The 27,211-nt window shown below is 39.8% G+C and overlaps 1 protein-coding gene across 4 annotated transcripts in view; it reads left to right on the top strand.

The window, feature by feature from the left end:
* The window catches only part of ARHGEF9 (Cdc42 guanine nucleotide exchange factor 9), a 233,675-nt gene that overhangs the window by 5,219 nt on the left and 201,245 nt on the right, over positions 1-27,211 (top strand). Inside the window, exon 1 of one of the 4 annotated variants that reach the window (XM_073885849.1) lies at positions 13,522-13,539. The exons of 2 other annotated variants lie outside the window; for them this stretch is intronic. The gene's annotated coding sequence lies outside the window, so the exon portion shown is untranslated. Of the gene's footprint in view, positions 1-13,521; positions 13,540-27,211 lie in introns of those variants that run through there. One more of the 4 variants, XM_073885853.1, reaches the window with a different exon arrangement.

The following is a 27,211-nucleotide window of genomic DNA, read 5'->3' as shown; positions in this document are numbered from 1 at the left end:
GATTAAGAATTCCTCATATCAGTGAGATCATATGATACATGTCTTTCTCTGACTTATTTCACTCAGCATAATACCCTCCAGTTCCATCCACGTCATTGCAAATGGCAAGATTTCATTCCTTTTGATGGCTGCAAAATATTCCATTGTATATATATACCACCTCTTCTTTATCCATTCATCTGTTGATGGACATCTTGGCTCTTTCCATAGTTTGACTATTGTGGACATTGCTGCTATAAACATCGGGGTGCATGTACCCCTTTGGACCCCTACACTTGTATTTTTGGGGTAGATACCCAGTAGTGCAATTGCTGGGTCATAGGGTAGCTCTATTTTCAACTGTTTGAGGAACCTCCATACTGTTTTCCAGAGTGGCTGCACCAGCTTGCATTCCCACCAGCAGTGTGGGAGGGTTCCCCTTTCTCCACATCCCCGCCAACATCTGTCATTTCCTGACTTGTTAATTTTAGCCACTCTGACTGGCGTGAGGTGGTATCTCATTGAGGTTTTGATTTGGATTTCCCTGATGCCGAGCGATGTTGAGCACTTTTTCATGTGTCTGTTGGCCATTTGGATGTCTTCTTTGGAAAAATGTCTGTGCATGTCTTCTACCCATTTCTTGATTGGATCATTTGTTCTTTGGGTGTTGAGTTTGATAAGTTCTTTATAGATTTTGGATACTAGCCTTTTATCTGATATGTCATTTGCAAATATCTTCTCCCATTCTGTCGGTTGTCTTTTGGTTTTGTGGACTATTTCTTTTGCTGTGCAAAAGCTTTTTATCCTGATGAAGTCCCAATAGTTCATTTTTGCCCTTGCTTCCCTTGCCTTTGGCAATGTTTCTAAGAAGAAGTTGCTGCAGGTGAGGTTGAAGAGGTTGCTGCCTGTGTTCTCCTTTAGGATGTTGATGGACTCCTGTCTCATATTTAGGTCTTTCAAACATTTTGAGTCTATTTTTCTGTGTGGTGTAAGGAAATGGTCCAGTTTCATTCTTCTGCATGTGGTGGTCCAATTTTCCCAACACCATTTGTTGAAGAGACTGTCTTTTTTCCATTGGACATTCTTTCCTGCTTTGTCGAAGATTAGTTGACCATAGAGTTGAGGGTCCATTTCTGGGCCCTCTATTCTGTTGCATTGATCTATGTGTCTGTTTTTGTGCCAGTACCAGTCTTGGTGATTACAGCTTTGTAACAGAGCTTGAAGTCTGGAATTGTGATCCCACCAGCTTTGCTTTTCTTTTTTAACATTCCTCTGGCTATTCGGGGTCCTGTCTGGTTCCATACATATTTTAGGATTATTTGTTCCATTTCTTTGAAAAAAGTGGATGGTATTTTGATAGGGATTGCATTAAATATGTAGCTTGCTCTAGGTAGCATTGACATCTTCACAATATTTGTTCTTCCAATCCATGAGCATGGAACGTTTTTCCATTTCTTTGTGTCTTCCTCAATTTATTTCATGAGTATTTTATAGTTTTCTGAGTACAGATTCTTTGCCTTTTTGGTTAGATTTATTCCTAGGTATCTTATGGTTTGGGGTGCAATTGTAAATGGGATTGACTCCTTAATTTCTCTTTCTTTTGTCTTGTTGTTGGTGTATAGGAATGCCACTGATTTCTGTGCATTGATTTTATATCCTGCCACTTTACTGAATTCCTGCATGAGTTCTAGCAGTTTTGGGGATAGTGCACCCCTTCATTGCCTGCACAAAGGGTTGCCCACTTCTATTGTCCCTCCCTTGATATGCCACTGCTTTGGAAAAGAATATGAAATCATAGACTAAATTCCATGCCAGATTTCATGTGACCTTTATAAAAGCCACAATGTTGGAGTTGGTGGACATCTCTGAATAGGTAAGATAAAATGGCCAATTAGTAAGTTTAATAGTTGGCTTGATTCTACTATGAATTACAGAGATCTATCTACACTGGCTTAAAACACACAGGTTTTATTTCACACAAAGGAAGTCAGGAGATAAGCATATCAGGGCCAATATGGCAGCTTCATGAAGCTTTAAGAACTTCTCTGTTCCACCATCCCAGCATTTAGTTTTCATTGTTGAGGTTGCTTAATGGTCCAAGATTGGTGTGGAAGCTCCAGAACATCTGTTTAACATCCACATTCTAAGAAACAGGAAAGTTAAGAAGAAAAGAACTTGACTATCCTTTTTAATTTAATATTTCCACTTATACCTCATTGCTCAGAACTGAGTTACAAGGGGCTCCTGGGTGGCTCAGTCGTTAAGCGTCTGCCTTCGGCTTGGGTCATGATCCTGTGGTCCTGGGATCGAGCCCCGCATCGGGCTCCCTGCTCAGCGGGAAGCCTGCTTCTCCCTCTCCCACTCCCCCTGCTTGTGTTCCCTCTCTCGCTATCTCTCTCTCTGTGTCAAATAAATAAAATAAAATAAAATAAAAAAAGAACTGAGTTACAAGAGCGCTTTCAGTTGCAAGGGAAACTTGGGAAAGTAGTCATGTAAACTGGGTGGCAATGTGCACAGCCAACAATCAGCTGCAAGTTTTCTGATACAAAAGAAGAAGGGGAGAATGGGCTGTGGGAAGACAACCTACAGTCATTGTCACAGTTAATTCACATGTATGTCTGCCAGTGTAAAAACAGAGAATCTCAGGACTTGAATTTGACTTTGGACTATGAGCCATAGCCTGATTGACGTGGCCATAGTTAAAATACCGTCATTAATCTGGTGAAAGATCAATCAAGACCTGACATACCCTAGTCTTCCTTTACTTCCTCTCAGTGACAGAGTCTTCTTTTGAGACCAAATGAATGGTGATATCCCTCACAGAAATGGGGAATGCAAAATGAGGAACAGTGTTTAGGGAGGAGGTGGAGAGAGGAGATGACAAATACAGTCTGAGCCATGCTGAGTCTGAGATGTTTGGACAGCCTCGTATGGGGCATATCCAATAGGCAGTTGATAATCTACATATGGAGCTCAGAGGATTGAGAGGTATTAGTGACAGATGAAGTTCTGACAATAGATGAACTACTAAGTATTTCAAAATCTGTTTCAGCCTGGGGAAATGAGGGATGGGAACAAAACCTGAGTCTTCTTTTTTGAGGTGTTCTCCTAACTTAGAGCAGATCAAGTCCACTCTTATCTCCTTTCCAGAATTTCATGGCAAGTATAGTTTCAGGCTTTATTCTTTATAATGCTCATGTTCCTTCTGGGCTGCCTCAGCTATAATGTCCAAGTTGATGGACATTGGGAATAATTTAGTCCAACTCCTTAGATCAGGGGTCAGCAAACTACAGTCTGCCAGTCAAATCCAGCCTACAGGCTAAGAATGGTTTTTATATTTTTAAATAGCTGGAAAAAGATTGAAAAAAAGAATAATATCTTGTGACACATACATGAAATTATATGAAAATTTATATGAAATTCAAATCTCAGTGTCCAAAAATTAAGTTTTATGGAAACACGGCCATGCCCATTTTGCCTTTATGATACAAAGACGGAGTTGAGCAGTTGTGACAGAGACCATATGGCCTGCAAATCCTACAACGTTCACTATTTGACCCATTACAGAAAAGGTTTGCAGACCCCTACCTGAATGCCCTAGAATTACCGTGGCAGTGCCTCAAGGAGAGGAGGTGGGCAGGGGCAGCCAGAAATTCAGGTCTCCCATCTTTGATCTGTGAAGAGCACCTGGGTTTTTTCTTTACATGTTGGATTGTTGCTTAAGGTTTTGGAAAAGAGTTTTGCTTGCCCTGCATCCCCCCCTCCACCTGTTACACAAAATGTTGAATACCACTCATTTTATAGATTGTGAAAACTGGGTCTCAGAGAGGGAAAGTGCTTGACCCAAGACCACACAGCTACTCAGTAACTGGGAAAAGAATCCACATATCTCAATTCCCAGTTAAGTGTGCCTCTGCAATCTTCATTAGTAGGGGGCAAGGGAAGGGAAGCTCACCTGTTATATGCCAGTTATACTAAATGTAATCTCAGTCAATCCTCATATTAGCCCCTACAAAATGGGTTTTAATGTCCACATTTGTTAGTTTATAAGTTCATGTAACAAATATTTGCTGAGCACCTACCGTGTGATAGGTACTCTTCTAGTCATTGGGGATAAAGCAGGGAATGAAACAGAAAAATGTCCCTGCCCTTTGAGAGTTCATAGCCTAGTCTGGCTTAGAAACAGGGATAGAGAGTTTAAGTACCTTGCTCAGGGCTAAATAAAGGGCAGCATCAGATTTCAAATCAAGATCTGATTTAAAAAACCTTACTCTCCACAACCCACCCACCCAGCTACAACCCATTCACCCCCATCCCTCTATCCATCCCTCATCCCCTCACTTATTTACTCACCCATGCTCACATCAATTTATTTGATCCATCCATCCATTCATGCATTTATCCTATGTATTTATTGATTATATTTATAAACTGCTAGGTGCTGGTGATACAGCAGGCAGAGTTCTCTAGCTTTCATCACTCCATCTTGGTATTAGCAACATCGTATAATGTTTAGGAGCACAGACCTTAGAACCAGATTGCCTGCATTCAAATACTTGTTCTGGCCACTAATTGTGTGGTCTTGGGCAGCCTACTTAACCCCTCAAGGTCCTCATTTTTAAAGTTGGGAAAATAGGGGCACCTGGGTGGCTCAGTCATTAAGTGTCTGCCTTCGGCTCAGGTCATGATCCCAGGACCCTGGTATTGAGCCCCATATCAGGCTGGCTCCCTGCTCACCGGGAAGCCTGCTTCTCCCTCTCCCCCTGCTTGTGTTCCCTCTCTTGCTGTGTATCTCTCTGTCAAATAAATAAATAAAATCTTTAAAAAAATAAATAAAGTTGGGAAAATAGTAGTATATACCCATTTGATAGTGTTGTTGTGAGGATTAAATGAGTGAATGCATGTAAGGTACTTTAAACAATGCCTGGAGGAGAGTAAAAGCCATATAAATATTTATTGTTTTTATTTTTATATTCCCTTCAGAGCCAGAGCCCATCCCATTTGGCTCAGAACCATAGCTTCATTTGTTTGCAATTGCCAACTAATCATATTACATTCCTCAGGGTCCTTTCTAGCTAATCTGAAAAAGAAATTGATGTCAATACTTAATAACAACTCAATATGTTCCCTTCCCCATGTAATAGATGCATGACAAAATTTATTTATCCTGAATAGGTAATATATGCACATGGTACAAAATTCAAAGAGCAGAGAAGGGATTGAGGTAAAAATTAAGTCTTCATAAGTTTTTTTTTCTGCCTCTGATGCTCAGTCACACAGTCTAGAGACAGCCACAGTCATAAGTTTCTTAGGTGTTTGCATAGATATATCTTACGCCTTTTTGAGCATTTACTTATACACACACACACACACACACACACACACACACACACACACACACTTTCTTTTCTTCATACATTTAGCATATTTAACAGTTCTGTGTTTGCCTTTTTTTCAATTAACACTATTCTTGAAGATTATTCCATACCATTACATGCCTCTTTTTGTATGGCTACATAGAATTCTATTGTGTCTTTTATTTATGGTCAATTAGTTCCTCTCCAGTCATTTGCCATGATAAACAATGCTGCAATGGATTTTAACAGGCCATTTAAGAAAATGGATGTTTATCAAGCAGCTACTCTTTCCAGGGAAATATCTCAGGCTGAGGTGTGGGATAGTCAAGACAAGATGTGGTTTATGCCTTCAGGAGCTTATAATTCAGTAGGGTAGACATAAGTAAGCCTGGGTGAAATACTATAGAAGGTACAAGATGGTGATGTGAGTACAGAAGAGCAAGAATATGGTTGAGGATTGGGCAGGCTTCCTAGAATAGAAGTATTTAAGCTGTGCTGTCAAGCCTTTTGGATGATGGAGTTGGCCTGGTGTGGAGAGTAGGCATGGTAGGTGAACCAAAAAATGTTCCCAACAGAGGGAACAACATTAGACAAATAATTGAGGCATGAAAGGGATTGTATGTTCTGGAAATACGATATGGGTGCTCTGGGGTGGCTGGATCCAGTAATCATGGCAAGGTGAACTGGGGCCACATCAAGAAAGACCTTGAATCCTTGAATGCCATGCTCAAAAGTTTTGCCTTGTTAGAAAGGGCAATGACATAAGACTAAGTGGTGGGGGGCTCCTTTCATGGCACAGATGCAGAGGGTAAGAAAAGGGGAGAGGTTGCATTGATAGCTAGAGGTAGTACACACACACACACACACACACACACACACACACACACACACACAATGTCCTAGTCCAACCTCTCAGGCAGGAGGCCTTCCCTCTTAGCATTTTTGTTTTATTTAGGTATTCAATTAATTGGACGGGACCCATCCACATTGGAGAGGACACTCTGCTTTGCTCTGTCTATGGATTCAAATGTTAATCTCATCTAGAAATACCCAGGATAATGTTTGATCAAATGTCTGGGTACCCTGTGGCCCAGTCAAGTTGATACATAAAATTAACCATCACATATCCTCACTTATCTTCTGAGTATGCTATGAGAATCAGATGAGTGAATAGACAGGAAAGGGCTGTGTGAACTCTGCTATTCTCTACCCATATAAGGAGTAATTAGTATTTCTGACAAGACAGAGGTGTATACACTTGGGTGGGCAGAATACAATCTTTTCTTCTGCCCTGAATTCAGACCTCAGAAGACCAGACCTAACATTTTGCTGAGTGCTAAGAGATGCAATAAGAATTTCATTCACAAGGAACAAATCCTCCTACCCAAGCCTGAGGTTTCCTGAATTCTCTGCTTGAGGAGAGACTGAGAAAGATCCCAAACACATGACATGATGAGAGGAACACCTTAGGAGCCCATTGCTTTGAGAAGTTTTCTCATCATGCTGTTTTTGGTGTGTATATGTGTGTGTTTGAACAAGACTAGTTCTGCAAGTGATTAAGCTGTTCAGTAATGGAAACCAGGGAGTGGAGGGAAATACATTCAGCTAGGTCTAAGAAGCCCTATTGTCATGAGGAAACATTTTGTCAAAGGGTCTGCTTAGCATACTCAGGAAAGTGACATTGAGTCAACTGTGTAGAGATTTAGGGAAAGATCTTAATAACTTTGGATTGTAATAAAGAAAAGAGACAATGAGGTTTGTGGGGAGTTTGGGGGAGGCAGCAGGAATAGCATGTACAAAATCCTTGAGGTTGAAATAGTCTGCTATGCTTGAGGGATAGAAAGAAGGCCTGCATGACTGCAGCATAGGGAGAGAGAGACAAATGGCATGATAGAATGGTAGACAGTCAGGCAGGGACCAGCTCACACAGGGCCTTGTAGGCCCAAGGAGCTTGTAGGCCCAGGGAGGGTGTGCATCAGCTATCCTCAAAGGTAGTATGGTTCCATGGTTAATAGCACATATTCTGGAACTAGACTGCCCAGGTTCAAATTCTGACTCTGCTACTTCTTAGTTTTGTGACCATGAGCATGTTACCTAAACTTTCTGTGCCTCAGTTATGCCCTCTCAAAAATGGGGCTAATAATGCTACTACCCATAGCATTATTATGAAGATTAAGTGAGTTGATATGCTCAGTGTATGTGACAGTGCTGGACACTATTTATTCTAAGTACAATAGGAAGCATTTGAAGCAGTGGAATGATGGGGTTTACTTATTAATCTGAGAAATTGACTTTTATAAACTCTAAAGAGAGTGGATTGAGGAGGACGAAAGTGGAGATGACAAGCCCAATGAAGGGACTGCTGCAGAAATGAAGTCAGTGAGGTTGGGGAGAGAAGGGAAAATTTAACATCATTTTTGGAGATACAATCAATGGTAATTGCTGCTGGATTGATTGAAAGAGGTGTAGGACAGGGAGGAAATGAGGAAGATGATCATTAAGCTTCTGGCTCTGCCACTGACTAGCTGTGTAATTGTGGGCAAGGGATTTAACCATTCTAAGTTTCCTTTTATATTAGTCAGGGCTCTCCAGAGAAAACAGTGGCAACAGGGTGTGTGTGTGCATGTGTGTGTCTACAGGGGGAGAGGGAGAGAGATTTTAAGGAATTTGTTCATGTGAATATAGAGGTACAAGTCCAAAACCTGCAGGGTAGGCCAGCAAAATGAAGAGTTGTAGTCTGAGTCCAAAGGCAGTCTGCTGGCAGAATTCCTTCTTGCTCAGGGGGGGTCGATCTTTGTTCTATTAAAACTGCCAACTGATTAGATTAGCCCACTCACATTATGGATTATTATTTGTTTTATTCAAAGTCCACTGATTTAAGTGTTAATTTCATCGAAAATACCTTCACAGAAATATTCAGAATAATGTTTGACCAAATATCTAGGCATCGTGGTCCACTCAAGTTGATACATAAAATAACCCATCATACCTTACCTATGAAACTTGAAAAATAGTAGTACCTGGTTATTGATACTATTGTTAGGATGAAATGATTTAATCTATGTAAAGCACTTGATACAGTGTCTTTCACATAGCAAGGGCTCAATTAATGATAGCCTTTATTATTTTAATACAATAATAATCTCTCACATTTGTTTGGTGTTTTGCATTTTCAAAGCATTTTCACACATATGAATTCATTTAAGTCTCACAACAGTGTTTGTACTTTAAAGTTGGGGAAACTAAACCTGGGAGAGATGAAATATCTTCTCCACATACCTACCTTTGAACGGAGCCAGGATGAGAAGTAGGTCTGTAACTTTATTGTAACTCCTCAAACATTACTCTCCCCACTTGCCACAAGTGGATGTTTGACTGGCCTCCTTCATTCCAGAGATGAGGGGTACCATTAATAAGATCATGAATGCAATAAGGCTTGAGAAAAATAGCTAATATTTACCAGGCCAGCATTTATTTTGTGCCAGGCACTTTTCTAAATGTTTTGCGTGTGTATCTAATTTAATCCTTCCAAACATCCTATGAGGTAGACACAATTCTGTGGGACTCTCAGGTCACATGCTGAGAATTCAAATAACTTTTTCTCCTTTCTCCCTCAACACTATATAGTCCAGGAATGGTGAAAACTCAGGGAAACCTTTTGAGTGTTTATGAGTTTTGGGGTGTGTAAAGGGCAGTGAGGCCTGACAGAGTAACTTTTGTGTACATAGCAGACACTCTGAATATTTGTGGAATGGAAGAGTGTGCTGATGACAAGTAAACCCCAGGCTACCTGTAGCCACCATGCCTGGAGCTGGCCCAAAAAAGGTATTTGTAATAAATGTTCCCTTTGCCCAGGTAAGATGTCCCTGAAGGTGGGGGGGAATAGGCTGAAATGGTGAAATGGGAAAGTTCAGAAGTCCTTCCTGGGAAAAATTAACTCCTCTGGATATTAGTTTGCTCATGTGCAAAATAGGCCATTCTCTCTCTTTCATTCTCTCTCTCTCTCCTTGTCTCTGTCTCTCTCTTTCTACACACACACACACACACACACCCATACACACTACATACACATTTATTCATTCACTTACTCAATAACATTTATTGAGGATATGCTATGTACCAGGCACTGTTCTAGGCACTGAATGGTGAACAAAACAAACAAAAATCCTGTCCTCATGGAATAGATTTCCATAGGGAAGATACATGTTAAGCAAATGATTAAATAGTACATATTATGTTAGTACTAAGTGTTAATGAGAAAAAATACAGCAGGAAAGAGGAATAAGAATGTGTGTGGATAGTTAAAATTTTAAATTCTTATTTCCTGCTGTACTTCTCTCAGAAGGTTGCCATGAGGTTGAAATGCTATAAAAAGCTGCAATACTTAGGAAGTTGTGAAGTTCTATTTAAATGTAATTTGCAGTTATTCTTGGAGGGATAATTTTCTCTTTGTCCCTATTTGCTGTTTCCTTCTCTGTCATCAGTGCAGCAAGAGTTCTGATCTGGAGGACAGGGAATTTGGGTTCTAGGCATGGCCCTGGCATTACAGTTTCTTAAAATTCCAAATGTATAGAACTTTACATATTTTAAAACACTTTTCCCAGAACTTGGTCTTGTGACTCTTAATCCTTTGTTCTTTTCATTCTCCCAGGAAGCTGTGAGAGCTAGGGTAAGTTGTTTTCCCTCTGAGAAGCAAAGTGTTCATCTTCTGTTAAATGGGAATGATTACCCCTCACCCCTTGAAAGGCTTCTTGGGTTGTTATGAGGTGTAAACCATATAATGGGAATAAAAGGGCATTATATGTCATAAAATGAGCCTGTAAGGGCAGGTTGTCAGGGTCTGAAGAATTGCTATTCCTGCTTAAGTGAAGAGTATTGTACTTTGTAAACTGGGCGTGGTGTGTGGATGGTGGAAGTTGAGACTTCAGGGCTGGGTGCCACTTACTTTCCTTTCTGAGAAGCTGCTAAGGATGGTGGGGGCATCACTGAGCCTCAGAACCTCCTAGAAATAGGAACTGTTACATGGAAACACTTGGCATCTCACAATGGAGTGGCAACCAGTTGTAGGAGAACACTTTTGGCCACTCTTTATTAGAGAGGTGGGAACCAGGACTCATCTCCTGACAATATACAAATAACTCATGAAAAAATATACAAATACCTCATGGCCCTTAAAGACCTTCACTTACCTTTTAGATATGATCTCATTCAGGATGCTGTAGGTGGCAGTAGGGAGCACTGAATAGGTAGAATCTCCATTTAGTACACCCCCTTACCTTACTATAAACAATTCTTCACATTTAATTATATGTATTTTCTTTTATTTTCAATTGTTATTACATTTTAGTTAATATACAGCACAATATTGATTTCAGGAGTAGAATTCAGTGATTCATCACTTACATACAATAGCCAGTGCTCATCACAAGTGTGCTATTCAATACCCATTATCCATCTAGCCCATCCCCCACCCACCACCCTCCATCAACCCTCATTTTGTTCCCTGTCATTAAGAGACTCTTACAGTTTATTTCCCTGTCAGTTTGTTTGTTTTTCCCCCTTCCCATATGGTCATCTGTTTTGGTTTTTAAATTCCACATATGAGTGAAATCATATGATATTTGTCTTTCACTGACTGACTTATTTCACTTAGCATAATACACTCTAACTCCATCAATGATATTGCAAATGGCAAGATTTCATTCTTTTTGATGGCTGTGTAATATTCCATTATATATATATCTTTGTTATCCATTCATTATTTGAAGGATATTTGATCTCTCTACAGTTTGGCTATTGCTGACAATGCTGTTATAAACATTGGGGTCCATGTACCCCATCAAATCTGTATTTTTTTTTATCCTTTGGGTAAATACCTGGTAGTGCAATTGCTGGGTAGTTCTATTTTGAGGTTTTTTTTTTAATTTAAATTCAATTAGTCAACATATAGTACATCATTAGTTTTTGAGGAAACTCCATAGTGTTCTCCAGAGTGACTGCACTAGTTTCCAATTGCACCAACAGTGCAAGATGATTCCAGTTTCTCTGCATCCTCCCCAACACCTGTTGTTTCTTGTGTTGTTAATTTTAGCCATTCTGACAGGTATGAGGTGGTATCTCATTGTGGTTTTGATTTGTATTTCCCTGATGACAAGTGATGATCAGCATCTTGTCATGTGTCTGTTAGCCATCTGGATGTCTTCTTTGGAAAAGTGTCTATTCAAGTCTTCTGCCCATTTCTTATTGGGATTCTTTGTTTTTTGGGTGTTGAATTTGATAAGTTCTTTATAGATCTTGGATAATAGCCCTTTATCTGATATGTCATTTGAAAATATCTTCTCCCATTTCGTAGATTGCCTTTTAGTTCTGTTGACTGTTACCTTTGCTATGCAGAAGCTTTTTATCTTCATGAAGTCCCAGTAGTTCATTTATTCCCCCTTACCATTGGTGATTTGTCTAGCAAGAAGTTGCTGTGGACAAAGTCGAAGAGGTTACTACCAGTGTACTCCTCTAGAATTTTGATGAGTACCTGTCTCACATTTAGGTCTTTTACCCATTTTGAGTTTATTTTTCTGTATGGTGTAAGAAAATGGTCCAGTTTCATTCTTCTACATGTGGCTGTCCAATTTTTCCAGCACCATTTATTGAAGAGATTTTTTTCATTGGGTATTCTTTCCTGTTTTGTCAAGATTAGTTGACCACAGATTTGAGGGTCCCTTTCTGGGCCCTCTCTTCTGCTCCATTGATCAATGTGTCTGTTTTTGTGCCAGTACCATACTGTCTTGATGATTACAGTTTTGTAATATAGCTTGAAGTCTGGCATTGTGATGTCCCCAGCTTCTGTTTTCTTTTTCAACCAAGAAAACTTTGGATTCTTTCTCTATTTGGGGTCTTTCCTGGTTCTATACAAATATTAGTGTTATTTGTTCTAGCTCTGTGGAAAATGTCGATGGTATTTTGATAGGGATTGCACTGAATTTATAAATTGTTCTGGGTAGCATAGACATTTTAACAATATTTATTCTTCCAATCCATGAGCATGAGATGTTTTTCCATTTTTTTGTGTCTTTCTCAATTTCTTTCATAAGTGCTTGTTGTTTCTGCACTACAGATCTATTACCTCTTTGATTACTGTTATTCTTAGGTATCTTATGGTTTCTGGTGCAATTGTAAGTGGGAGTGATTCCTTAATTTCTCTTTCCTCAGTTACATTGTTAGTGTATAGAAATGCAACTGATTTCTGTGCATTGATTTTGTATTCTGCCTCATTGCTGAATTCCTGTGTGAGTTCTAGCAATTTTGGGGTGGAGTCTTATGTGTTTTCAACATAAAGTATCATGTCATCTGTGAAGAGTGAGAGTTTGACTTCTTTGCCAATTTGAATGCCTTTTATTTCTTTTTGTTGTCTGATTACTGAGGCTAGGACATCTAGTACTATGTTGAACAATAATGCTGAGAGTGGGCATCCCTCTCATGTTCCTGACCTTAAGGGAAAAGGTCTCAATTTTTCCCCATTGAAAATGATATTTGCTGTGGGCTTTTCATAGATGGCTTTTATGATATTGAGGTATGTTCCCTCTATCCCTATATTTTGAAGAGTTTTAATCAGGAAAGGATTCTGTATTTTGTCAAATGCTATTTCTGCATCAATTGAGAGGATCATATGGTTCTTGTCTTTTCTTTTGTTAATGTGACCTATCACACTGATTGATTTGTGAATGTTGAACCACCCTTGCATCCAAGGAATAAACCCCACCTGGTTGTGGTGAATAATCCTTTTAATGTACTGTTGGATCCTATTGGCTAGGATCTTGGTGAGAATTTTGGCATCCATATTCATCAGGGATATTGGTCTGAAATTCTCCTTTTTGATGGGGTCTTTGTCTGGTTTGGGGATCAGGGTAATGCTGGCCTCATAAAACGAGTTCAGAAGTTTTCTTTCCATTTCTATTTTTTGGAACAGCTTCAGTAGAATAGGTATGATTTCTTCTTTAAATGTTTGGTAGAATTCCCCTGGGAAGCCATCTGGCCCTGGACTCTCGATTTTTGGGAGGTTTTTGATTACTGTTTCAATTTCCTTGCTGGTTATTGGTCTGTTCAGATTGTCTATTTCTTCCTGTTTCAGGCTTGGTAGTTGATAAGTTTCCAAGAATGCATCCATTTCTTCCAGATGGCCTAGTTTGTTGGCATATAGCTGGTGGTGGTAAGTTCTAATAATTGTCTCTATTTCCTTGGTATTGGTCGTGATTTCTCCACTTTCATTCATGATTTTATTAATTTGGGTCCTTTCTCTTTTCTTTTGGATAATTCTGGCCAGAGGTTTATCGACTTTAATTCTTTCAAAGCAACATCTTCTAGTTTCATTGATCTGTTCTATTGTTCTTCTAGTTTCTATTTCATTGATTTCTGCTGTAATCTTTATTATTTCTCATCTCCTGCTTGGTCTAGGCTTTATTTGCTGTTCTTTCTCTAGATCCTTTAGCTGTAAGGTTAGCTTGTGCATTTGATTTTTCTAACTTTTTGAGAGAGGCTTGGATGGCTATGTTATGTCCCTCTAAGGGCCACCTTTGCAGTATCCCATAGGTTTTGGACCGATGCGTTTTCATTTTCACTGGTTTGTATGATTTGTTTAAGTTCTTTAATTTCCTGGTTGACCCATTCATTCTTTAGCAGGATGCTTTTTAACCTCCACGTGTTTGCGTTCCTTTCAAATTTTTCTTTGTGGTTGAGTTCCTGTTTCAATGCAATGTGGTCTGAAAATATGCAGGGAATAATCTCAATCTTTTGGTATTGGTTCAGACCTGATTTGTGACCCAGTATGTGATTTATTCTGGAGAAAGTTCTGTGTACACTCAAGAAGTATGAGTATTCTGTTCTTTTAGGAAGGAATGTTCTTTATATATCTACAAAGAACATCTAGTCCAAGGTGTCCTTCAAAGCTCTTGTTTCTTTGTTGATCTTCTGCTTAGGTGATCTGTCCATTGCTGACAGTGGAGTGTTGACGTCTCCTATTATTAGTGTATTGTTATAAATATGATTCTTTATTTTGGTTAATAGTTGGGTAATGTAGTTGGCTGCTCCCATGTTGGGGGCATAGATATTTACAGTGGTTAGATTTTCTTGTTGGATAGACCCTTTAAGTATGATACTGTGTTCCTCTACATCTCTTACTACAGTCTTTGGTTTAAAATATAATTTGTCTGATATGAGAATTGCTACCTTGGCTTTCTTTTGAGGTCCGTTGGCATGATAATTGGTTCTCCATCCCCTCACTTTTCATCTGGAGGTGTCTTTAGGTTCAAAATGAGTCTCTTGTAGGCAGCATATGAATGGGTCCAGCTTTTTTATCCAATCTTAAAGCCTGTGCAATTTGATGGGAACATTCAGCCCATCCACATTGAGAGTAATTATTGAAAGATATGAATTTAGTGCCGTCTTATTTCCTGTAAAGTCCCTGTTTCTATAGATTGTCTCTGTTAATTCCTCATCTATATTATTCTTGGGGTCTTTCTTCTTTTTTAGAATCCCCTTTTAATTTTTCTTGCAGGGCTGGCTTGGTGGTCACATATTCTTTCAGTTTCTGCTGGTCCTGGAAGCTCTTTATCTCTCTGTCTGTTCTGAATGACAGCCTTGCTGAATAAAGTATTCTTGGCTGCATGTTCTTCTCATTTAGTACCCTGAATATGTCTTGCCTGTCTTTTCTGGCTTGCCAGGTCTCTGTAGATGAGTCTGATGTTATTCTGATGTTCCTCACTCCCTATGTAAGAAATCTCTTTGCCTAGCTGCTCTCAGGATAGCTTTCTTGGCTTTAAGATTTGTAAGTTACAGTATTATATGTTAGGGTGTTGATCTATTTTTATTGATTTTGGGAGTGGTCGCCTCTGTTTCTTGGACACGAATGCTTGTTTCTTTCTCCAGACTAGGGAAGTTCTCAGCTATGATTTGCTCAAATATACCTTCTAGTCCTCTTTCTCTCTCCACCTCCTCAGGGATTCCAATAATTCTGACATTGGAATGTTTCATGACATCATTGATCTAAGTCTGTCCTCATGTACTACTAGCTGCCTATCCCTATCTTACTCAGCTTCCTTCCTTTCTATCTGCTTATCTTCAAGGCATTAATTCATTCTTCTGCCTCATTTACCCTAGCTGTTAAGAGTATCCAGTTAGCCTGGTGATGGGTATTAAAGAGGGCAGGTATTGAATGGAGCAGTGGGTGTTATATGCAAACAATGAATCATGGAACACTACATCAAAAACTAATGATGTAATGTATAGTGATTAACATAACATAATAAAATAAAATTTAAAAAAGTATCCAGTTTAGACTGCACTTCATTCATAGCATTTTTAAGTTCAGTCTGATTAGATTTTGTTTCTGCCCTAGAGATTCTATATTGTCAATAATGCTTTTTTCAAGGCTAGCTATTTAGTTCATGATTGCTACCCTGAAGTCTGTCTCTGACATCTTACTTATATCCACATCCATTAGATCTGTAGCAGAGGGCATTGTCTCTGGTTCTTTTCTTTGTTGGGAGTTCCTCCTCCTAGTCATTCTGTTGAGAGATGGTTGAGGGAATGTACAGAGTCCAAAATATCAACCACTACCCAAGCAAAATGCACCTTAGAAAAAATTCGAATTGGTCAAATGGTATCACAGATATGCCACCAAATCCAAGATGATCCAAAGCAATGAAAAAGAAAGAAAAAAGAACAGGAAAAAAAAAAAGAAAAGGAGGGGTGGGAGAGATATTATAATCTCTCAGGCTGGACACAGCAGGATTATCTGCCTGCTCCTGCTTGATTTTTGGTCTCTGTGCTAGAAGACCCCAAAATTGCAAAGAAATCAGAACTTAGATATATATCAAGATAAAATTGAATAGAGTGAAAAAAGGGCTAGTATGGGGCATAAATCTGTAAAATATATATGTGAAAAAAATAAAACTGAAGAAGTGACTTAAAAACATAGGTTGGGAAATAATCTATTTGAAACAGGAACAGGGTTAAAAAAAAGAATAAGAAAATAAACTAAAAAAGGAATGTAAAATTTTAGCCTGAAGTATAAGCAAGTCATGAGGGAACTGGAGCTCCCTGTATTATTTTCCCCTGGTGCTGGAGTTTTACAGTCCTTGGGTAATAAGTTTATCATTCACCTGTTCTTGCAGTCTGTCTTCTGGGGGAGGGGCCTGCTGCTCAGCTTCTTGGTCTTTGCCTGGATGAAGTTGCCCCACCCCTTGTCAGGGGGATGGGCTTAATGTGAGCTGGTTGGCTGGTGGCTTTTGTTCCCTGGCATCTTTCCACTTCTCTTTAGTGGGTCAGAGGAAACATGGCAGTGCAGGAATCTCTGGCCCAAAGTCAGTCGCAATGTCATGGTACCCCCTCCCCAACAAATCCTCCAAGTCAATCTGTCTCCACTTCTGCGTGTACCAGACTCCACAGACCCATGCAAATCGTGCCCACTGCACCTCTCCCAGGGGAGTTATGGGGACCAACAAGCGTCTCTGTGCCTTGTGATTCCACAACTACCAGCGGCCGTGGGCTCACACATGTGTCTCCTCTTCCACAGCTCCTAGGTCCTGCTGGGTGCTGCCCCAGCATCTCTTCGTTGGCCACACTGCCCTGAGAGCTGTTCCTGTCGTGGGCATAAGCCGTTCTGTATTTCCCCCAGGATCTTAGACAGCCTGCACCTTCTAGTCCTTTCCAGGGTGGTCAGGCAGATGGCTGTCTCCCTATTGGCTCTGCTCGTGGTTGATGGTGCCCAGAGTTGAAGTCCCTTCTGGGCTCGCTGACCCTAACCAGTCTCCCCCCTCCACTTTGTGGGCACTCTATCAGTTCAGGCTCCCCTGTTCTTTCTGAATCACCTGGAATCCTGAGACCACAATGATCCACCTAGATTTCTACCCTATTTATCCCCTGTGCCCTTTTCAGTAGGGGGTGCCTCTCCCTAGAATAGATTTCCAAGGGTCCCGATTTTTTTTGCTCGGATGTTATATCACTTTCCCGCTGCCGGGTTATGGATATTATCTTTGGATATTTCCCCTGAAGATTAAAGGTTTTGCACCTCCTGCCTTGCAAAAAGTAGTAGTTTTTCTGCTTGTGGAGATCCAGATAAATCTTTTTATATCTCAGGTTGAATTTGTGTGTGTTCAGAATGGTTTGATTGATATCCAGCTAAATTCGAGGGACCTGATGAAATGAGGTCTGCTACTCAGCCACCATCTTGCCCCCCTCTGGGAGATTTTTGATTACTGTCTCAATTTCTTTGCTGGTAATTGGTATGTTTGAATTTCTATTTCTTCCTGTTTCAGTTTTGATAGTTGGTACATTTCTAGGAACTCATCCATTTCTTGCAGATTTACCAGGTTGTTGGCATATAATTTTTCATAGTATTCTCTTATAATTTTTGTACTTCTGTGGTGTTGGTTGTGACCTCTCCGGTTTCATTCGTGATTTTATGTATTTGGGTCCTTTCTCTCTCTCTCTCTCTCTCTCTTTTCTTTTTTTGGTATGTCTGGCTAGGGGTTAATCAATTTTATTAATTCTTTCAAAGAACCAGCTCTTCATTTCATTGATCTGTTCTACTGTGTTTTTGTTGTTGTTGTTGTTGTTGTTTCTATATTATTTATTTCTGCTCTAATCTTTATTTCCCCTTTCTGCTGGCTTTAGGCTTTATTTATTGTTCCTTTTTTAGCTCCTTTAGGTGTAATATTATGTTGTGTATTTGAGACTTTTCTTGCTTATTGAGGTAGGCTTGTATTGCAATATACTTTCCTCTTCAGACTGACTGCCTTTGCTGCATCCCAAGGGTTTTGGACTGTCGTGTTTGCATTTTCATTTGCTTCCATGTATTTTTTAAAATTTCTTCTGTAATTTCCTGGTTTACCCATTCTTTTTTTTTTTTTTTTGTAGGATGTTCTTTAACCTCCATGTATTTGTGGTCTTTCCAGATTTTGTCTTGTGGTTGACTTCTAGTTTCATAGAGTTTTGATCAGAAAAGATGCATAGTATGACTTCGATTTTTTGAATTTGTTGAAGCTTGTTTTGTGGGCTAATATGTGATCTATTCTAGACAGTGTTCCACATGCACTTGAGAAGAATGTGTATTCTGCTGTTTTAGAATGGAATGTTCTGAATATATCTGCTAAATTCATCTGTTCCAGTGTGCCATTCAAAGCCGTTGTTTCCTTATTGATTTTCTGTTTAGATGATCTGTCCACTTATGTAAGTCAGGTGTTAAAGGCTCTACTATCATTGTACAATATATTATCAATTAGTTCCCTCATTTGTTATTAACTGTTTTATATATTTGGGAGCTCCCATGTGGGGTGCATAAATATTTACAATTATTAGATCTTCTTAATGGATAGAGCTTTAACTATGATATAATGTCCTTTTTCATCTCTTGTTCCAGTCTTTGTTTTAAAATCTAGTTTGTCTGATGTAAGTATGGGAACTCCAGCTTTCTTTTGACTCCATTAGCATGATAGATCATTCTCTAGCCCCTCACTTTCAATCTGTAGGTGTCTTTAGTTCTAAAATGAGTCTCTTGTATGTAGCATATAGATGGATCTTTTTTTTTTAATCCATTCTGATACCCTATGTCTTTTGATTGGAGCATTTAGTCCATTTACTTTCAGAGTGACTATTGAAATATATGAATTTAGTGCCATTGTATTACCTATAAAGTTGGTGTTTCCAGTGATGTTCTCCAGTCCTTTCTAGTCTTTGTTGCTTTTGGTATTTCTTTTCTCCACTCAAAGAGTCCCCCTTATAAGTTCTTGCAAGGCTTTTTAATGGTCACAAACTCCTTTAGTTTTTGTTTGTCTGGGATGCTCTTTCTCTCTCCTGTATTCTGAATGATAGCTTTGCTGGATAAAGAATTCTTGGCTGCATATTTTTCCTATATAGCATGTTGAATAGATCATGGCAATTTCTTCTGCCCTGCCAAGTTTTGTGGACAGATTGCTGTGAATCTGACCTTTCTTCCCTTGTAGGTTAAGGACTTTTTCCTCCTTTCTGCTTTCAGGATTTTTTCCTTTGCTGTATATTTTGTTAATTTGACTCTGATATGTTTTTGCAATGGTTGGTTTTTGTTGAATTTAATGGGAGTTATTTGTGTTTCTTGAATTTTGATGTGTGTGTCCTTCCCCAGAATAGGGGAGCTTTCAGCTGCGATTTTCTCAAATAAACCTTCTGCAACTTTTTCTCCTTCTTCATCTTCTGGGACTTTTATAGTACGAACGTTATGTTTTAATATGTCACTGAGTTCCTTATGTCTACCTTTGTGATTTATTACCTTTCTTTCCTTCTTCCTTTCAGCTTCATTATTTTCCATAATTTTGTCTTCACTTTCACTGATTCATTCCTCTACTTCATCCATCCTCATTGTTTTGGTGTACATTTGTGATTGCATCGCAGTTATAGCATTTTTAATGTTACCCTGATGTAGTTTTAGTTCTTTTATCTCTGCAGTAGGATTCTTTAGTGTCTTCCATTCTTTTTTCAAGCCCAGCTAGTATCATTATAATTGTTGTTTTATTTATTTTATTTTTTAAAATTTTATTATGTTATGTTAGTCACTATACAAAAAATCATTAGTTTTTGATGTGGTGATCCACGAACCATTGTTTTTGTATAACACGCAGTGCTTCCTGCAGTATGTGCCCTCCTTAATACCCATCACCGGGCTAACAAATCCCCTCTTCCCCCCCCTCTAAAACCCTGTTTGTTTCTTAGAATCCATAGTCTCTCATGGTTCATCTCTCCCTCCGATTTCCCCCCCTTCTTATCCCCTTCCTGCACCTAATGTCCTCCATGCTATTCCTTATGTTCCACAAATAACTGAAACCATATGATAATTGACTTTCTCTGCTTGACTTATTTCACTTAACATAATCTCCTCCAGTTCCATCCATGTTGATGTAAAAGTTGGGTATTCATCCATTCTGAAGGCTGAGTAATACTCCATTGTATATATGGACCACATCTTCTTTATCCATTCATCTGTTGAAGGGCATCTTGGCTCTTTCCACATTTTGGCTATTGCAGACATTGTTGCTATGAACATTGGAGTGCATATGGCCCTTCTTTTCACTACATCTGTGTCTTTGGGGTAAATATGCAGTAGTGCAATTGCTGTGTCATAGGGTAGCTCTATTTTTAAATTTTTGAGGAACCTCCACACTGTTTTCCAAAGCGGCTGTACCAACGTGCATTCCCACCAAAAGTGTAAGAGGGTTCCCCTTTCTCCACAACCTCGCCAACATTGTTGATTCTTGCCCTGTCCATTTTTGCCATTCTAACTGGTGTAAGGTGGTATCTCAGTGTGGTTCTGATTTGAATTTCCCTGATGGCTAATGATGATGAACATTTTTGCATGTGTCTGATGGCCATTTGTATGTCTTCTTCAGAGAAGTGTCTTTTCATATCTTCTGCCTATTTTTTGACTTGATTATTTGTTTTTTGGGTGTTGAGTTTGAGAAATTCTTTACAGATCTTGGATACCAGCCCTTTATCTGTAGTGTCATTTGCAAATATCTTCTCCCATTCTGTGGGTTGCCTCTTTGTTTTGTTGACTGTTTCCTTTGCTGTGCAGGAGATTTTTATCTTGCTGAAGTCCCAAAAGTTCATTTTTGCTTTTGTTTCACTAGCTTTTGGAGATGTACCTTGAAAGAAGTTGCTGTGGGTGATGTCAAAGAGGTTACTGCCTATGTTCTCCTCTAGGATTTTGATGGCTTCCTGCCTCACATTGAGGTCTTTCATCCATTTTGAGATTATCTTTCTGTATGGTGTTAGAGAATGGTCGAGTTTCATTCTTTTGCGTGTGGCTGTCCAATTTTCCCAGCACCATCTATTGAAGAGACTGTCTTTTTTCCATTGCATGTTTTTTTCCTGTTTTGTCAAAGATTATTTGACCATAGAGTTGAAGGTCCATATCTGGGTTTTCTATTCTGTTCCATTGGTCTATATGTCTGTTTTTGTGCCAGTACCATGCTGTCTTGGTGATCACAGCTTTGTAATATAGCTTGAAATCAGGCAACGTGATGCCCCCAACTTTGTTTTTCTTTTTCAACATTGCCTTGGTGATTCGGGGTCTTTTCTGATTCCATACAAATTTTAGGATTGTTCCAGCACTTTGAAAAAAATGTCATTGGAATTTTCATCAGGATGGCACTGAAGGTATAGATTGCTCTAGGTAGCATAGACATTTTAACAATGTTTATTCTTCTGATCCATGAGCATGGAATGTTTTTCCATCTTTTTCTGTCTTCTTCAATTTATTTCATGAGTGTTCTGTAGTTCCTAGAGTATAGATCCTTTACCTCTTTGGTTAGGTTTATTCTGAGGTATCTTATGGTTTTTGGTGCTATTGTAAATGGAATCATTTCTCTAATTTCTCTTTCTACAGTTGTGTTGTTAGTGTATAAGAAAGCAACTGATTTCTGTGCATTGATTTTGTATCCTGCCACATTACTGAATTGCTGTATGAGTTCTAGAAATTTGGGGGTGGAGTCTTTTGGCTTTTCCACGTAAAGTATCATGTCATCTGTGAAAAGAGAGAGTTTGACTTCTTCTTTGCCCATTTGAATAATTTTATTTCTTTTTGTTGTCTGATTGCTGTTGCTAGGACTTCTAGTACTATGTTGAATGATAGTGGTGAGAGTGGTCATTCTTGACGTGTTCCTGATCTTAAGGAAAAGGCTCTCAGCTTTTCCCCATTGAGGATGATATTCGCTATGCGTTTTTCATAGATGGATTTTATGAACTTGAGGAATATTCCCTCTATCCCTATACTCTGAAGAGTTTTAATCAGGAAAGGATGTTGTATTTTGTCAAATGCTTTTTCTGCATCAATTGAGAGGATCATATAGTTCTTCTCCCTCCTCTTATTAAAGTGCTCTATCACATTGATTGATTTGCAAATGTTGAGCCACACTTGCATCCTGGGGATAAAACCCACTTGGTCGTGGTGGATGATCCTTTTAATGTATTGTTGGATCCTATTAGCTAGGATTTTGTTGAGGATTTTGGAATCCATATTCATCAGGGATATCAGTCTGAAATTCTCCTTTATGATGGGGTCTTTGCTGGTTTGGGGATTAAGGTAATGCTGGACTCATAGAATGAGTCTGGAAGCTTTCCTTCTGTTTCTATTTTTGGAAACAGCTTCAGTAGAGTAGGTATTATTTCTTCTTTGAATGTTTGGTAGAATTCCACAGGGAATCCATCAGGCCCTGGACTCTTGTTTTTTGGGAGGTTTTTGATCACTGCTTCAATCTCGTTCCTGGTTATTGGCCTATTCAGGTTGTCAATTTCTTCCTGTTTCAGTCTTGGCAGATTATAGGTTTCCAAGAGGGCCTCCATTTCATCCAGATTGCTCAGTTTATTGGCATATAGTTGTTGATAATAATTTCTAACAATTGTTTCTATTTCTTGGTGTTAGTCTAGATCTCTCTCCTTTCATTCATAATTTTTTTAGTTTGGTCCTTTCTCTTTTCTTTTGGATAAGTCTGGCCAGTGGTTTATCGATCTTAATAATTCTTTCAAAGAACCAACTTCTAGTTTCTTTGATTTGATCTACTGCGTTTCTGGTTTCTAATTCATTGATCTCTGCTCTAATTTTAATTATTTCTCTTCTAATGTGTGGCTTAGGCATCATTTGTTGCTTTTTCTCTAGTTCCTTAAGGTGTAGAGTTAGTTGGTGAATTCGGGATTTTTCTATTTTTTTTTTTTTTGAGTGAGGCTTGGATGGCTATGAATTTCCCTCTTAGGACTGCCTTTGCAGAATCCCATAGGTTTTGGACCAATGTGTTTTCGTTCTCATTGACTTCCATGAATTGTTTAAGTTCTTCTTTGATTTCCTGGTTTACCCAAACATTCTTGAGCAGAATGGTCTTTAGCTTCCAAGTGTTTGAATTTCTGTGAAAATTTTTCTTGTGATTGAGTTCCAGTTTTAAAGCATTGTGGTCTGAGACTATGGAGGGAATAATCTCAATCTTTTGGTGTCGGTTGAGACCTGATTTTTGACCCAGTATGTGGTCTATTCTGGAGAAAGTTCCATGTGCACTCGAGAAGAATGTGTATTCTGTTGTTTTAGGGTGGATCGTTCTGTATATATCTGTGAGGTCCATCTGGTCCAGTGTATCATTCAAAACTCTTGTTTCTTTTGATTTTCTGCTTAGATGATCTGTCTATTCCTGAGAGTGGAGTATTGAGGTGTTCTACAATTAACGTATTGTTATCAATATGACTCTTTATTTTGGTTAACAGTTGGCTTATGTAGATGGCTGCTCCCATGTTGGGGGCATGGATATTTACAATTATTAGATCTTCTTGTCGGATAGACCCTTTGAGAATGTTGTAGTGTCCTTCTGTGTCTCTAACTACAGACTTTAGTTTAAAATCTAATTTGTCTGGGGCGCCTGGGTGGCTCAGTCATTAAGCGTCTGCCTTCGGCTCAGGTCATGATCCCAGGGTCCTGGGATCGAGGCCCGCATCGGGCTCCTGGCTCCACGGGAAGCCTGCTTCTCCTTCTCCCACTCCCCCTCCTTGTGATTCCTCTCTCACTGTGTCTCTCTCTTTCAAATAAATAAATAAAATCTTTAAAAAAATAAAAAAAATAAAATCTAATTTGTCTGATATAAGAATTGCTACCCCAGCTTTCTTTTGAGGTCTGCTGGCATGGAAGATGGATCTCCATCCTTTCACTATCAGTCTGGATGTATCTTCACGTTCAAAATGAGTCTCTTGTAGACAGCATATGGGTGTGTCCTGTCTCTTTTATCCAGTCTGCAACCCTGTGCCATTTTATGGGAGCATTTAGGCCATTCATGATGAGAGTGATTATTGAAAGATATGAATTAAGTGTCATCATGTTGCCTGTGAAGACATTCTTTTTGTAGATTATCCCTGTAAATTTCTGTTGTATATCACTCTTGGGGTCTTTCTCCTTTTATAGAACCCCCCTTACTATTTCTTGCAGGGCCGGCTTAGTGGTCACATATTCTTTCAGTTTCTGCCTGTTGTGGAAGCTCTGCATCCCTCCATCCATTCTAAATGACAGCCTTGCTGGATAAAGTATTCTTGGCTGCATGTTCTTCTCATTTAGTACCCTGAATATGTCTTGCCAGGCCTTTCTGGCTTGCCAGGTCTCTGTGGATAGGTCTGATGTTATTCTGATGTTCCTCCCTCTGTACGTAAGCAATCTCTTCTCCCTAACTGCCCTTAAGATGGTTTCCTTGGTTCTAAGATTTGAGAGTTTTACTATTACATTCCGGGGTGTTGGCCTGTTTTCCTTGATCTTGGGAGGAGTCCTCTCTGCCTCTAGGATACAAATGTTTGTTTTATTCCCCAAATTAGGGAAGTTCTCGGCTATGTTTTTTTCAAATACATCTTCTAGTCCTCTCTCTCTCTCCACTCCTTTCAGGATTCCAATTATTCTGACATTGGAATGCTTCATGGTGTCACTTATTTCTCTGATTCTATTTTCATGGATTCTGAGGTGTTTTTCCCTGCCCTCCTCTTCTCCCTTTTTATCTATTAAATTGTCTTCCAGGTCGCTTATTCATTCTTCTGCCTCACTTACCCTAGCTGTTAGATTATCTAGATTAAATTGGATCTCACTGATAGCATTTTTAAGTTCTGCCAATTCAGCTTTCATTTCTGCCCTTAGAGACTCTATGTTGCCATTAATTAATTTCTCCATTCTAGCTATTGTCTTCACAATTGCTAGCCTGAATTCCATCTCCGACATCTTGGCTATATCTGCATCCACTTGTAAATCTGCGGCATAAGTCATAATCTCTGAGTCTTTCCTATTTTGGGGGTTCCTCCTCCTAGTCATTCTGTTGATGGGTGATTGAGGGAATGTATAGAATCCAAATTATTGACCAGAACCCAAGCAAGATGCACCTGTTTTCTAGGGACCTTAGGGTTGCTGGCCTCTTGTTCTCCCAGCCTGTCTTCTGGGGGAGGGGCCTGTTGCACTGTTACTCAGGCAACCCTGTTTGGGCAGAGTTGCCCTGCCCCCTGTGGTGGGGGATAGGCTCAGTGGAAACTGTTTTTTGGGGGCTTTTGTTCTCTGGAGGCTTTCCCTGGCAGCCTTCTGTGTCTCTTCTGAGATTCAGAGCAGAAGAGACCGTTTCCAACTCTCTGCCTCAGAGCAGAGAGATTACAGTCTGTTCTCCATTGAGCTCTCCAGGCTACACTATCTCCTTTTCTGTCTGTGCTGCTATAAACTGCAGTATCCTGGATTGTGCGCCTCTCCACAGTGCTCCCAGTCCTTGCCTCCAGGTCAGGGCACATCTCTGCCATTTGTGCTTCTTAAACTTCCAGCCATCCCCCGTTCCCATGTGCAGCCCCGCCACTCCAGTTTCTTTCCAGGAGGCTGCCCTAAAGTCCTGTTCCCCACTGCTATCAGTCTGTGAGTCTGTTCCCTGTCCCCAGTGTGGGAGGCTATCACTCACCAGCAGTGTAGGATCTCCATGGCCAGGCTCCCTCCCGCTGCCATTTATCCTCCAATATCTGCCCTTGGAATCATGGTTCCCCACTTTGTACCTCGAAACCAACCTCCCGCGATATTCTGTTTGTAGAGATCCAGATCTTCTTACATCAGGCTGATTTTGTGGATGTTCAGAGTGCTTTGGTAGATATCCAGCTCAGTTCCAGGGATTGGTTGGAATAGGGTCCTCTGCCATCTTTTCCTCGAGCAATAATTAAAAAATAAAAAAAATAAATAGGAAGCTAGATCCTATTTCCCCTAGAGCTGAAGTTTTGCAGCACTCTATGATCAGTAGACTTGGTGTGAGTGAGTTGTTTGTAATGTTCTGGGGCAAGGGTCTATTGAACTGATTCTCAGGTGGACTTGCTATAGTAGAAATGTGCCTCCAGGGCCCTGCAGAGTGGGTTTTGGTGTAAGTGGCTCCAGCCTTCACTAGGTGGTGCTCTTTTGCTCTATGATGGCTTTCAGCACTGAGGAGCAGGATGAAAATGGCGGTGCCCAACTCTAGTTCCAGTGCTAAGAGTTTGTGCTCTCTACTCTTCAAGGAGCCCTCAGAGAAGAGCAATCAATCACCCCTCATATGTCCCTGGTTTCTGTTATAACCCTGTGTTCACCCTGCCTTTGTCCAAGCTTTTTTTTATCTCAGTCATGTGACTGAGTTTCAAACCTCCAAATTTTAGGGACTTCCATGGTGTTGTCCCGTGATCCTCTGGGGGAAGGTCTTGCCATGCGTTTGCAATTTGCCAGCCTATCTTAGAAAAGCAGTTGTTTGACTGCACAACAGTTCAGTTTATGGCAAAACAGAGCAGAAAGCCGGCAACAAGACTTGTTGCTCTCAGCCAGCATCTCCATTCCTATGTCTGGGAACAGCACATTGGCACCACCCATTCTTCTTGTGACCCAGGGGATCCCCAGACCATGCTGTGACTCCTAGGATTCTGCCCTGCTTTGCAACCTCAGCACATTTAAGCCAGGCGTATCTCCCATGGTTGCAGACTTCTAAAAGTTCAAATTTTATGCTCTGCTGTATATAACACTTGGCAGTAGTCTCCATAAGCAGGGCTCCCTCCCCACCATAATACCCACAGTTATATCTCCCCCAGCTCAACTCTTTGCAACTCTTACTTTCCAAAAGGTGGTTGATTTTCTACTGTAGACTTGCCGTTTTTTTCTCTCGGACCTCTGATTGATTTTTTGCATGTTCAGAATGATTTGATAATTATCTAGCTGTATTCAGGAGATGAGACAAGCTTAGGGTCCCCCATCCCCTACTCCTCTACCATCTTAACTCCTTTCTCCAATTCTTCATATTTTCAACAAATTTTTATTCCATAGAGCACTTTCAGATTCTTTATTTCATCATCTCTTTGGTAGG

This window comes from Callorhinus ursinus, unplaced genomic scaffold, assembly GCF_003265705.2.
Source record: "Callorhinus ursinus isolate GAN/ISIS: 27379988/994484 unplaced genomic scaffold, GSC_fseal_2.0 scaffold66, whole genome shotgun sequence".
Classification (NCBI taxonomy): Eukaryota; Metazoa; Chordata; class Mammalia; order Carnivora; family Otariidae; genus Callorhinus; species Callorhinus ursinus.
This window is presented reverse-complemented; position numbering and strand designations above follow the sequence as displayed.